This window comes from Amblyomma maculatum, chromosome 4 (genome assembly GCF_055883805.1).
Source record: "Amblyomma maculatum isolate TAMU_Amacu chromosome 4, ASM5588380v1, whole genome shotgun sequence".
Lineage (NCBI taxonomy): Eukaryota > Metazoa > Arthropoda > Arachnida > Ixodida > Ixodidae > Amblyomma > Amblyomma maculatum.
In genome coordinates, this window is record NC_139347.1 from 79,067,894 (window position 1) to 79,080,877 (window position 12,984).

General features: G+C 46.4%; 1 protein-coding gene across 1 annotated transcript in view; it reads right to left on the bottom strand.

Moving 5' to 3' along the window:
* The window catches only part of Shrm (shroom), a 483,537-nt gene that overhangs the window by 388,561 nt on the left and 81,992 nt on the right, over positions 1 to 12,984 (bottom strand). The gene's annotated exons all lie outside the window — the stretch shown is intronic.

A 12,984-nucleotide genomic window follows, 5' to 3' on the forward strand; every position in this document is an offset into this window, starting at 1 on the left:
ATTTACTCCGAGTATGTTAGACCTGAAGTGGTCAAGTTAAATTTACGTTATATTGACACACTGGACTTGCGGGACCGTTTCCACTTTACTCACGTTTCTCCCTGCCCCTTCTACAGAACAGATGACGTCATTATTGCATGCCACAGAAGACTTGCCCGCAACCGCAGCACAAAGGCCTATAAACCGCAACTGAGCCCTACGAAAGAACTCACGGAGGTATAGAGACATCACTGCCTTGTTTGCCTTCGATCAATCGATCTAGCAGGAGATGCCACAGCCAGAGACAGCACCATGACTTACTCAAGAGGAGACAGGGGGACCCCATGACAGCCTCTTCCCCGGAAGCCTTATTTATTTATTTATTTTATTCACATATTTATCTTCGGAATATGGCTTTTGGTCTGCGTTGATAGCTCCTGGCAAGATTGAACACCGGGTACGCTCTATTTTGGCTGTTGTGCAGCCTGTTAGCGTCATATGAAAGTGTAGCTTGTGCAGCCCACGACAACAATTTCACGCCTTGCGAAGAAATCTGGCCTCGTTTCTGCACCATATTTTTCCTTGATTTTAGAGTGTAGGTTACGTCTGTAAGTTCACAGATTCCAAGCGTGCAGCTACACATATATATTCATGATTTCACGGCCACTTCCGTTCTCAGAAAAACCATTCATTCAAGTGACCTTCCGTCATGCGTGACTGGGATACGTGTGTCCGTTTGAAGAGGCGTAACGTCGCGGTGTCGTAGAACTGAAAAAGGACAGGAGGTGTGTCTGCGCGCGCAAATTCTAGCCTTGTGAACCAGTATACTTGCGGTCAAACGGCTACCGTGGGGCTTTACACAAGAGCTCGGCAGGTTCTTTTTGAGTGTGTTGTGCATGTCTATAGTATAACTGTAGATCGGACATTCGCACTGTGGGCATGTCGGATGCTAACAATTACTTAGCGGACACACGGATGACAAGAGCTGACCTTCTGAATAGCGTTCGTGGGCACATATCAGCAGGCGACGCTCCTCTACTGCATATTTACACATCTTATCTGTCGCGCATTCCTAATTGTCTTCACTGTCGTCTTCGCTGCTATAGTTAACCTTGATTATTATACATCACCTTCCTGATTTAGCACATGAGTGTTTAGTGCAACAGCACGCAGGGTATACACGGCAGGATAACTAAAGAAGTTTGTTGTTCTCCAAATGTCTAGCGGCGCATATCCACACTCGATCTTCCAATAACCGGGCGATGTATAAAAGCTAATTAGCAGACCAGATTTTGGACAGAAGAAATAAAAGTTGATCTGCATTTACCTGTCATTGCATTCACCAGTTCTTTAGCCTCAGCGACGATTCTACAATCATTTCACTTTCTGAGCTCTCTCAAATTGTACACCTGATATCTCTTGCGGCTCCTGGTTTTGAATTTGTTATAAAATTCTTTTTGATAAAAAATCGACTATTTATTGGCGTTTGCTGATTGCCCTATTAGAATTTAACATATTTCAAATGATTTGCTTCTTTCAAACGTTGCCCCTCTGCTTGAGAAGCGAAGCGATGAGTTTGCTTTAGACAACATGAGGCAAATTTACCTAGAACAGCAAAATTAGTAGAAAGGAGTGTATGATCGAGCCAACGGTTCTCATTCCTGAATAAAAAGAAAAGAGAAAAGAAGTTTGGTGAACATCTACTGTACTAGTTTAAAGCCAGGGTATGCTGTATAGAATTACAATATATACCGATCCAGAGAGCCGCATCCGATTAGCGCGCCGATGAAATCAATACGTGGCACTTGTAACTCTTGATAGAAACAATGAAAGAGCACTGGTTAGAGGAGTTCCCAAGTCCAGCCAACGTTTCGACAAGCGGACTTGTCTTCGTCTGAGCAGCGCGATTATCACTGGCGGGTGGTCATCGCCAGTGATGATCGCGCTGCCCACACTAAGATAAGCCCACTTGTCGAAACGTTAGCTCGACTTGCAAACTGAGCACCCCTTCAACCTTTGTTCAGTGCTATTTCATGCTGAGTAGTCATCTTTCTCGTTCTACCCTTGATAACAATAAAGCATATGGCAGAGCATGTACCCCTGCTACAGAGATTACGGATGATGGGTTCCCCAAATTGTTGTGGCATGTGTATCAGCTCTCTCAGCTGCCACAGAATTTTAGTCTTTTTAAAAGCCGTGCATATTTCAAGTTCCGTTAGTCTAATTATGTTCCCCGAAGAGCAGTTCTCTCTGCATTACTGTTCAATCTCTTGCTCATTTCTATTCTGAGCAGCCATGAGGAGGCAACATACGTGTACGCGTTTGATTCCGTAAATGGCATTTATCTCCTTTACAAGTCATTTCCGACAAATTCAACTACTCTTGATCAGTGTTTACCTGTAATTCCCCTTTGTCCTAAACCAGATACGCGTGCATTATTGGCCAAGTATTTTTGTTTTCTATAATTGCAAAAAAGCTGCAAAGGTTGAAATAGTAACGCTCGTTGGTAAGTTGTTCCAATATTCTCTAATTACTAAGAAAAAATATGAATATTTAAAACAAGATGCGCTGAAACGATATTCTTCTAGTGATTATGTTTATGTCACGGTCCTTTTGGTTTCTGATTTTGAGATATACCTTGACGTATCTGTGTTTATCATGTTATGAATTATTCGAGGATTCGCCTTCCTAGAAATGAAGCCTCCTGGGCCTAAATTAAAACCTGTGATATCGTAATCAGCTGCCGATCAGTACTAAAGCAACAGGGCTGTGCTATGGCGGGTGAACAACGAACTATCCATGGCTGCTACTGACGTAGCCCCCCTTTTTTCGCGTTTGAATCGTGTACCCTAAACTTAATTACAAAAACCCCGCAGCGGTGGCCCAGTGGTTGGCGTGCTCGTGTACTGGGCTAGAAGATCCGGGTTTAATCTCAGCGACAAAGGAGGCGAAACGTAATAGGACCTTTTCCTCTGTGCGATGCCAGAACAAGACGCCTGCGTGTGGTCGAAATAAATTAGTCCGGATGCCCCATCACTACAGCGTCTCCATGGCCAGTGTGTTGCTTCTGGACGCTAAACCTCATATTTTTATGTGTGTTTTCAGTTGGCCAAGTGCTTTTTTTTTTTTTGAGCGAGACGACTTTCCAGGCGCACTGCTTTGCTTCGTCGCACACGTGAATGTAGAATCATTCAGCGCCAACGATCGCGCCGAGGCAACAGCAGCGTTTCGGCGCCGCTCTTCCGCGTGAAACGCAATTCGCCGCCACTGCCGACCGCTGGCTGCCGGGTGGACGCATCCGCCCTTGCTGGTCTCGGCGGCCAAGCCGATCTCCCGCGGTGGCGGAGGCGCTGGCCAGCAGGACGCGCTGGCGGCCGAAATATCGCGGCCAAACCCGTTTCACCCTTGACGCTGCCGAAAAACACGAGCCAGTCAGATGCCCCCCCGCTAATGGCCCCGGCCCCGGCGCGCCTCGCCCACGGCACCGACTTCATAAAATGCGTGCAGTGCACGTGTGAAGCCACGCAGACGCGCCCAGTTCAGCACAAGACACGTTGAAAACCATCCTCCGGCACAAGCACCCACCTAATGCCTGAATGTTGTGTTTCTTCCAGTCCTCTCACGAAGACGCCTCGTAAGTTATTAGGACTACCAGAAACCGAAGCACAGTAGCAGCTCTTTAATTTAAACTCGCTTAATCTGATCTTCCGAGTAACTCGAACTGACGCATTGGTAGCGTCAGCATCACAGGTATTTAGGAGCACCCTTAATCTGAACTTCTGATCTCATTCGGTGTTTTCGTTATGGCAGGTTTACTGAAACATTCCAACTGACTATACGATTGACCCTAAAACACGCAAAGTTAACGCTGTCTTTTCATGGGAATAGGGAGTGCACTACTCCTTGTCGGACGTCAGTCGATCAGCCCTCGCGCCGGAGTTGCACGCAACTGATGAGGTGGAACGGGGCGGGCACAACCTCTAGCGACGTGTCTGACGGGGCCATCCACGCGACGTCATTCATCGGCGTCACCCAGCCCTTCTAACCTCGCGCTATGGCAGCAGCGCCCACCACGCGGCGGGAGGCACTCCGCTCGGATAACGCGCCCGCCGAGCACTAACGGGCGCCGCCGGGCGATACGGGGACCGATTTCTCGAGTACGCAGCCGGAGGAGGAGTGGGCTATGAAGCGGAGGGTCGCGGGAACCTGTCTCGCTCGACAAATAATTGGCAAACAAACAAGCTCGCCTCTCGCTTTGCGTCGCGTCTTGCACGCGCACAGCCGCTTCCTGGGACGCTGGGCAGCCTTCTCGACCGCTGCGTGCGAAGGCGGTGAGGAGAGCGCGTCGCTGCGGGTGCGCCGTGAAACGTTGTGTCTAATTAGTAGCTGATCTCGTGTATCGCTTTACGACCTTTTTGCGGCGCATTCTTTGAGACGAGACGGCCGCTGCCGCTAGCTGGCAGGAGCCAGCGAGAATCATAGAACTGCGACAACGAGCGGGCATGTGCAGTGCGTTCGTGCTTCACCTTACAACAGGGCTGCATTGAGACAGAGGCTACTGCTCGCGAAAGTGGAGCAGAACCCTGAACTATCGAACGTTCTGGTGCGTTGTAACGGCCTCTCGTCGGTCTGTCTCGATTGCTGCTCTCATGGGCTCAAGTTGGACACTAAGCGTTTCAGCACGTGAGGTATTTTAAATATTCACTCTATTTAATAAAGGGCTATATTCTGGGAGCATTTCCGGATTCGCTTTTGTGTTCTTAAGATAGTCTGACGAGCTCGCTTATGTTTTCTATCATTTGGTCGTTTCGTATACATACATCCCTCTCGCAATTAATGACATTATAATTATGCAAGTTGCGTAGGCCCATCAAAACAAGTCAACACAAACTACAGCTATATACCGGGTATTTCAGCGAACTTTCAAAACTTGCTGAATATATCAGGTTCAATATACAAAAAGAACATTTGCAGGAACAAACTCTTGGCCACAGAGAACACAGTAAGCTTCAAAACGGCCCTAATTATACAGCTAACTAATTAATACATGTTAATTCACTTTTCTATATTGCAGTTGTGTGTTTAATTTCAATGGGGAATTCGAAGCCGCGAACAAGGCGATGCCATATCAGTTTTTGCAACCAAGAATAACTCATTTTCTATAACCCTGCAGCACAAAAAAATCCGAAGTTTTTTTTTTTTTTTTTTTTCGTACGAAACCGAAACTCAGCACAATAGACTTGCGGGGAAGCTTGGTACAGAAGCGATGTCTGTTGATGCATTGGCAACGGCGACAAATTCGAACTGCCTGTCCTACTGTGACGAGCCATGCACTTTATTTCGCTCCATCGCTGTCAAAGAAAATTGGTTGGGAGGACTTCGATCTGTCTTATGCGTGGTACGGCTGCTGCGACTCTTTGCGGTCATTTTCCGTTTTTCAAACACCAATTGCTTCTATTCTATCCTTTTCTGCACCCCCCCCCCCTTTTTTTTTTTTGCTTCATTTTCTCTTTTTCCCGCGTTTCTAGCACAATTTTGACGTCCGTGGCTGTTTTGACGTCTGAACACTATATGAATTTTTGGCTTCTTGACGTCTAATTGACTTTTTGGCTTTAATTAACAAATTCCTCCACATCAACAAAATTTTGCGCATAGACACATTTTTTTTTTTTTTCACCCTCCACCTCATAAAACCATTATTTTACTCATCAGTCAATACGTTTCTCGACATTGACGGTGCGACACCCTCCGCGGACGTGAGGCTTTCGCCTTAATAACAAAGTTCTACCCAGTTCGCAATGACTGGCCTTTCCCATGCACCAAGCTGCGGGACAAAGGAGTGTACGTGACGCGGAGCAATACCGCTTGCAGTTCAAACTGAGAGCCGTTGTCCCTGCTGCCACGTCATCATCAGGCATCGCTTCTACACCGAGCTTTTCGCGCATCTTTTGCGGCCAACTTCGGTTTCATACGAATAAAAGCGCTGGATTCCCTGGCGCTGCAGGGCTTTAGGAAATCAGTTTTGCTTGGTTTCAGAAACTGATACGGCATTGCATAGTCCACGGCTTCGAACTCACTATCGGAACTATATAACCACCCAAGTGTGATAGTTAAAAAGTTGATTAGGTAGCATTAGTTAATTAGCTAGATAATTAGAAGAACCTTGCAGCATGCTGTGTCCGCTGAGGTAAAGAGTTCGTTCCCGCAAATATTCTTTTCGTATTTTGAGTTTACTATATTCGTATCAGTTATTCGAACTTCATATCAGTTATTCGAACAGCAAACAGAAACTATATTTGATTCGTTCAACAGCCCAATAGGAGTGTGAATTCTACTCGCTATTCGAAATTTCCCAATATTCACATGTCTAGCAACGAGCCACGATCGAGATGCAGATAATTGCCGAACCACTATCGCAGAAGAAGCAGCGGTACACTGTACCGCCTGTTGACGCTGTGATACAACTTACTAATAAGGCAAATAAATGAACAAATAAGGCATGCACAGCGATCACCGACTTTTTTTTTTTTTTTTCTATAGGCATCCTCAGCGGTCTTTCAGCTGATTCCGGAGTAGCCTTTCCAGGTGCTTGGATCTCCAAAATATGAAACACGAGGGAAATGAGTCTCCTGACCAATGGCCAAACCGTTTGTAGTAGACCTGTCAAAAGAACTGGCATTCGAGCGCGGCTGGCAAACGTATAATACGATTACGTCAGGGAGACGAAACGTAACATGCCGATTAAAGGCACGCACCTGGAAGATTAAGGGACAAATGTTTCTTCACTAGCGATTGATCCCGTTTTTTGATCATTTCATTGGTACAGAAGTCCGATTTTTCAACGTTACAAGTGACCTCGCAGGCAAGAACTTCTAGTGTAAAGAGTAGCACGTTGTTACAATATAACCCCATATATTCTTCAGCGCTTGGCTTCCGCGTTTTTCTAGGGTTGTACAACTGGTTCTATCCTTGTTGCATGTAAAGTTGTGCGCAAATGTGCAGAGATTATGTGAGCTGCTGCGGTTGCTTTTTTTTTTTTTTTTTTTTATGGATATATTTCAAGCCGCTCGTGCAAGTACTTGTGAGAACAGGCATATACGTGTACCTGGGGGGTCTACCTTTAAATATCTCAGAAAGTCGCCTGCCTCGTCATAAGAAGCTTATATAATGTTCTGCTAACGTCCATGGTATAGCCCCCCCCCCCCCCCTTTCCCCACTTTTGCACACAACTGTTAATACTTACTATAAGTAGTACATTCATTCGCGGAAGGATTGTGAATCAGTTAGAACTGCATCATTCACAATGCGATACATCGTTTGCGATCGCACTGCCGTTACGCTGATAGCGATCGTACGTACAGCAGCACCACTGAGACAGATGTCTCGAGCCATTTCATTGTAATGAAATGAGACGAGCCATTTCAGCGCTCGTCTATCAATTCACATCACGTACTCGTTCCCTATTTTCTACATATCAATGGAAAAAATCCTTAAACTTCTCTATCGTGGCTCTCTATTTTCTTCGCCATGCCACTTTCTCTTTCCTGTCCAGAAGCTGCCACCAGAAGACTATCCTTCCAGGAGGAGGCGAACGCGGCGAACTGGACAGTCGAGTGCGCAAGGTTGCGACGATCCTTCCCACAAAAACTCGACACGGAATCATGCATACAGACCCGCGATCGCGTATTTTCCGGTTCCTCGGCGGCTAGCTCGGCCGGGCGAAACTACCGCTGTTTTCTCCATATACTTTTTCTCTCCATATACGTTTGCGTGTTATTCCGATCTGTTCGCCTTCAGGAGGCGATAGGGAGCGCCACAAATAAGTATAAGACGGCAAAAACCACGAAACCGGCACGAACGGAGCGAAACGGACGTTGGCAAGGGAGCAACGGCGCCCGAGAAAGGGCGCGAAAAGGGAGCTGATCCGAAGAAGCGACAGCGAGCGGCAGCCGCAGCTGCGGAAGGGGCCATGACCTTCGGCCGAACAGCGAAAAAAGGGCCGCCGCTGCCGAAGCAGCAGCAGGCTGGGCGCACGACGACACTTGCCGCGCCACCGGAACGGCCGGCAGCGCCGAGGGGTTTAACGACCCGCGCTGCAGCCAGGTCTTGTGTGTGTTGGGGAACCAACGGTGCTCCAAAGTGCGCCGCCGACCGCAGCACATGCAGTGCGCCTGCTCGCCCGCCCGTCTGCCCCACCACCACTGCTGCAGAGCACGTGCGCAGAGAGCTCCCGCAGTGCGGTCGGATTGAGAGCGCGGCGGGCATCTTTCCTTCCTCCCTTGTGTGTCATTCTTTGCGGTTCCTCATGTTCGGCCTCATGCTTCCACGGCACTTTTGATTAATGGGTTTTACGTGCCAAAACAATTGCGGGCTACGAGGCATATAGCCGCGTGGTGTAGGACTGCGGATTGATTCTGACCATCTGGGTGCGCGCTCCGGAGTATCGGTACACAACAGCAGGTTTATTCGCTTAAGCCACGTTCCCATCATTGCCACCAGAACTATCTTCGACACAACTATAACGGAAATCGCAGGAGTGACAGAAAGTGTATTCCCCTCCGCTCTCCATGGTACCCATGCCCGCACACGTTGTCGATGTCCTGTCCCACTTCGCCACTGTCTCTGGAAATTTAAATACTTTGTTAAAGTATTCCACTGCATGGCATCGACTGCATGGCATCCACTGCATGGCATCCACTGCATGGCATGCCACTTGTGCACGACATGAACCGAATTGGCAGCGGATAAGCAAGCGCTGTCTCTAAAGGCATGTGAAACGAATAAACACGGATTCCTAATCCTGCGCTGGCCAGTGCTGTTGCTTCATTTGCTTCTGCTGCTGCTCAAGACAAACGACAACCATCGCAGTACAGCAACTGCGAATGTTGGAAAATCAATATCTTTGATAAACAGAGAGCGAGAGCTTCGAATCCTATATACTTGAAAAGACTTGAGCTTTACATTGTGGCAAACGAAGTGGCTGAAGACGAGACGCTATCTGTTCCGTCGTCCTGTTGAAAAACCCCGATAGTCCCGGAAGGCAGTTATTGCGCGGACAGGTGCAGTTTAACCTAACAGTACAACTCGAGCAAGAGACTAGCCGTATTTGTTGTGCAGCTCGAGTGCCCAGCTAAGAGTCGGAAGTTTAATAATAATAATAATAATAATAATAATAATAATAATAATAATAATAATAATAATAATAATAATAATAATAATAATAATAATAATAATAATAATAATAATAATAATAATAATAATAATAATAATAATAATAATAATAATAATAATAATAATAATAATAATAATACATTCGTTCACAGGAAGGGAAAAGCACACTATCTGTCACACTTGTTTCTGTGGACACATGAGCCGCTCCGTAGGGAAAGGGAGGAAGGTGGGAGTGATAGTAGAAATAGAGAAAGATTAGCCTTACTGAGAGGCTAATCGGCGGGCTACCCTGCATAGACATTCAAGGTGAATCGCTTGTGGCTGAAAAGCTGACATTTGAAGAGGAGTGTGCTTATAGCGCTAAATTATGCCTCCACGATGACTTAAGCTATTAAGATATAAATTAAGTAAACGTTACTTTGATGAATAAATTTCAGTCAGTTGTTTCTTAAGACGATCTGCAACTCCGATATCGATTTTTTTTTTTTCCGAGCGCAAACAAGTACAGAGTTAGTTAATTAGTTCGTGCACCTTGGAGTTCTGATGTAGCGCGTTGCCGCGGCTGCCGGTTGTCGCCGCACAAGCCCACTTGTGGCTTCGGCGCTTCCGCTTGTGTATGTTGTTTTAACTATACTGAATAAAGATTATTATTATGTAAAAAATATCAATTTACTTTGAAACACTCAAAAGATACCGCACAATAGGCCACGCATCAATCAACAACCAATTCGTTTCATTGTAGGACACTCCGCAGTTTTTAAAAGCTTGGTTACCTTTACCTGAGACAGCCGGTAAGTATACCCATGAGCGCATTTCATTGCGTCCCAATTTAGTAATTATTTACGCTTTGTATATCATGTCTAAAAGTTCTGATAGGCTCTTCAGTAAGCAATCACTTAAAGGACAAAGAAACTTGCGGTACACTCCCACGTCCCGAAAAAAACTACGAAAGTATCGACGGCTTAGAGCGTGTATTCGTCCGTGCTGTCACTGTCAGTGAATTTCAAAGTTTCGGAAACATTAGCTGAAAAAAAAAAAAAAAAGCAAAAGATTGTGTCGTGTTTGTAACTGTTTAATTATAAAATACTGGAGAGTAACTTCGTTAAAACTTCAAGTTGGGCTAGTTGGTAATTTCAATTTCCTGTTGGAATCATCGTTTTTCTTGTGTCCGTGTTTTTACCGCTACAAAATGATCCCAACTGGAGAGTAATGCCGCGGCCGCACTTTCTAACACCCTCTTCAAGGCAGTAGCTTTTTTTTTTTTTTTTTTTAGCTCGCGCTTCTCAACAATGGCCTCGACCTAGATTTCAGTTTCTTCAATTTTTTTTTTTTCAATTTTCGTATTTTCTCATCCCACCCTTCTTGCACACAATGAAGGAAGCTACTTGCCTCAACAAAAAATCCAGCTTCTTTCTAGAAGAAAGGATGAAAAGAAAAAATTATCCCAAGCAATGAGATTTACGAAAAAAAAAAAAACGAGAACAAAAAACGGGAGAACTTCGGCGAAGGTTTTGCTGCCAACGCTGCCATATCTGACTCGGTCTTCCGAAGCTAAAGGAAAACAACACGTGAGTACGGCGCTCCGGTGTCTTCCGAGAAGCTCCTGGCAACATTGAAGGCCTGTCTGTTCTGACGTGGCGTGTAGAGGCGAAGAGTTTAACACTTCCTGGACGGACGGACAACAGGGCGCCTACACTTGTATGCAGTTCACTCAGCGGGGGTTCAGTGTGCTTCGCTGGGAGGGTACCTGCTGATTGCGGATGGCGTAGCGTGGAGCTGCCTCAGGAGACGCAGAGAGCGAATTCGCTGAGCAGTTAGGGCGTTCGTCGAACAACGAACAGGAACTCATCAGCTTGAACAGAAGAGGAAACAACTAACAATTCCATTCCAATGACGTTGTTTTATTCGTTAGTCTGTCCGTTCTACACAAGAGTTTTTCCCGAATAAGGTTGTCACAAATCATACCGCCAAATTCTGGCTCAATATCAGGCTTGCATTAGACGCGTTACCGGCCCGCCTATTCCTCGCGCACTCATTATATACCACCTCTCCACATAAGCATGCGGCATCAAAAAGAGCTGCGCCCTTTGGATAAGGTGCCGGTTGTTCTGAAGACACACACGCGGAGTGGCTCACAGCACGAAACACGTGGAAAGTCGGTCAAGCAACGCGAGACAAGAGATGCTCGCGTAACACTCCTCCGTACGCTGCATGCGGTCCACTGTCTGCGCGGGGCTGAAACTTGGCACCACGGACCTTTCGAGAGCATCCACGGTGACGCCCTTTCTTGTACGCTGTCCCTCACGAAGCGCTCTGCCAAGTGGACAGGTACTGAAAAGCGGATGCGCATCCTGGTTCGATATACGCTGCTTTACCCACAACAATTACTAGAGCGTCAACTTGATGATTTCAATGAAGCGCGAATGGAGTGGGCGCCGCCCTCCTCCACTTCATCTCGTCTACCCTCTCGAGTGTGGTGTGCTTTTTTCGCAGATTATTTAGAGAGCGGTCGGAGAACGCCCTTTGTGCTGAACCAGAATTAAGCCCTGCACCTTATCTGGAACATGATTTAAAAGTCCGGAGATGCCAGGGCGGATGTTGCGTGAGGGGGATTAATTGTGCGCGGAACGAAAAGAAAAGCTGAGTGGAGAATACCGAACATCGAAGTTTTGGGGTGATGCTTACTTACACCCCTGCCACACAAACTGTTTCGATCCTCATTCAACTTGATATGCATTGAACTCAATCCAGATCGAGGTTGTCACACGGCAAGTGCAATCGAGCCCGAGCCTGCTTGGCTCGAAGCCACTTCCTCAAGCGCTGTTGAGTTTTCAAGCACATTCGAGAACAGGCGTCACTCTTGTAACCACCAAGCTCTAAAAATAAAAGAGAATGAATAATGGACCAAAACCACAAATATTAACGCAGAAATGTGTTAAAAGGCATGGCAGAACAATATTATAAAATTACACTTGTTTATATTAACTTATATTTACAACCTCGTCACCACGCTTGGCGCCACCTAACGCACACAAAGGAAATTTCTCCACGGTAATTTAAAACACTCGGGTAGCACCGGATGCCTCAATCCTTCTTGAAAATCTTAAGTTAGATCGAGTTCAATGAGGATTGAGAGTGTTCTTGTGACAAGGGTATTTACTTTCCTTAACTGGCAATGACGCCACGTGAGATCGATGTTTTCTTTCCAAATTCTCGTGGTTAAACTTCACTAGTCGTTGATTAATAGTTCTAGCGACGGTATATAGCTTGCTCACCTACATATATGTAGATGAGGCTCCTCCTTGAAGAACACTCGCTGGCGATTCGCCAAGTGGTCTGAGCGATGGCCGAGGCGCTAAATACCGGGCAGCCAGACGAGGGTGCCGTGGCACAATTGAGACAATGTCTCGTGCAAAGAGGGAGCGGAGAAAAGTATATGGTGGTTACGACGCTTGGTCGCCCGAGGAAGCGATATATGTTCAACAAACCCGAAGGCAACAATGTAACTATAGCACCACGGCCGGTGCGAAAGAATGGCAGCCCTGCCGTCAGCAAAAGTGTTTTCACGGGGCGCTATCGCTCAGTTTCCGTTGCGTTGGCGTGGCGAGTGGTCCATGGTAGGCCCGCTGCACTTGGTTGAGCACTGGGAAACTCGTAACTATGGGTTGTTGCAGCATGGGAAACATAAATCAATGAAAAAAAAAAAAGCAGTTCGAGCGAAGAAGGTATAATCCTTTGCACGGCCATCACACATCAAACTGAAGAGAAGTTCCGGTGCTAATGTACAACAAGTTTCTGGTTTCTGGCGCAATGTCACTAGTCTCATTTTGCATC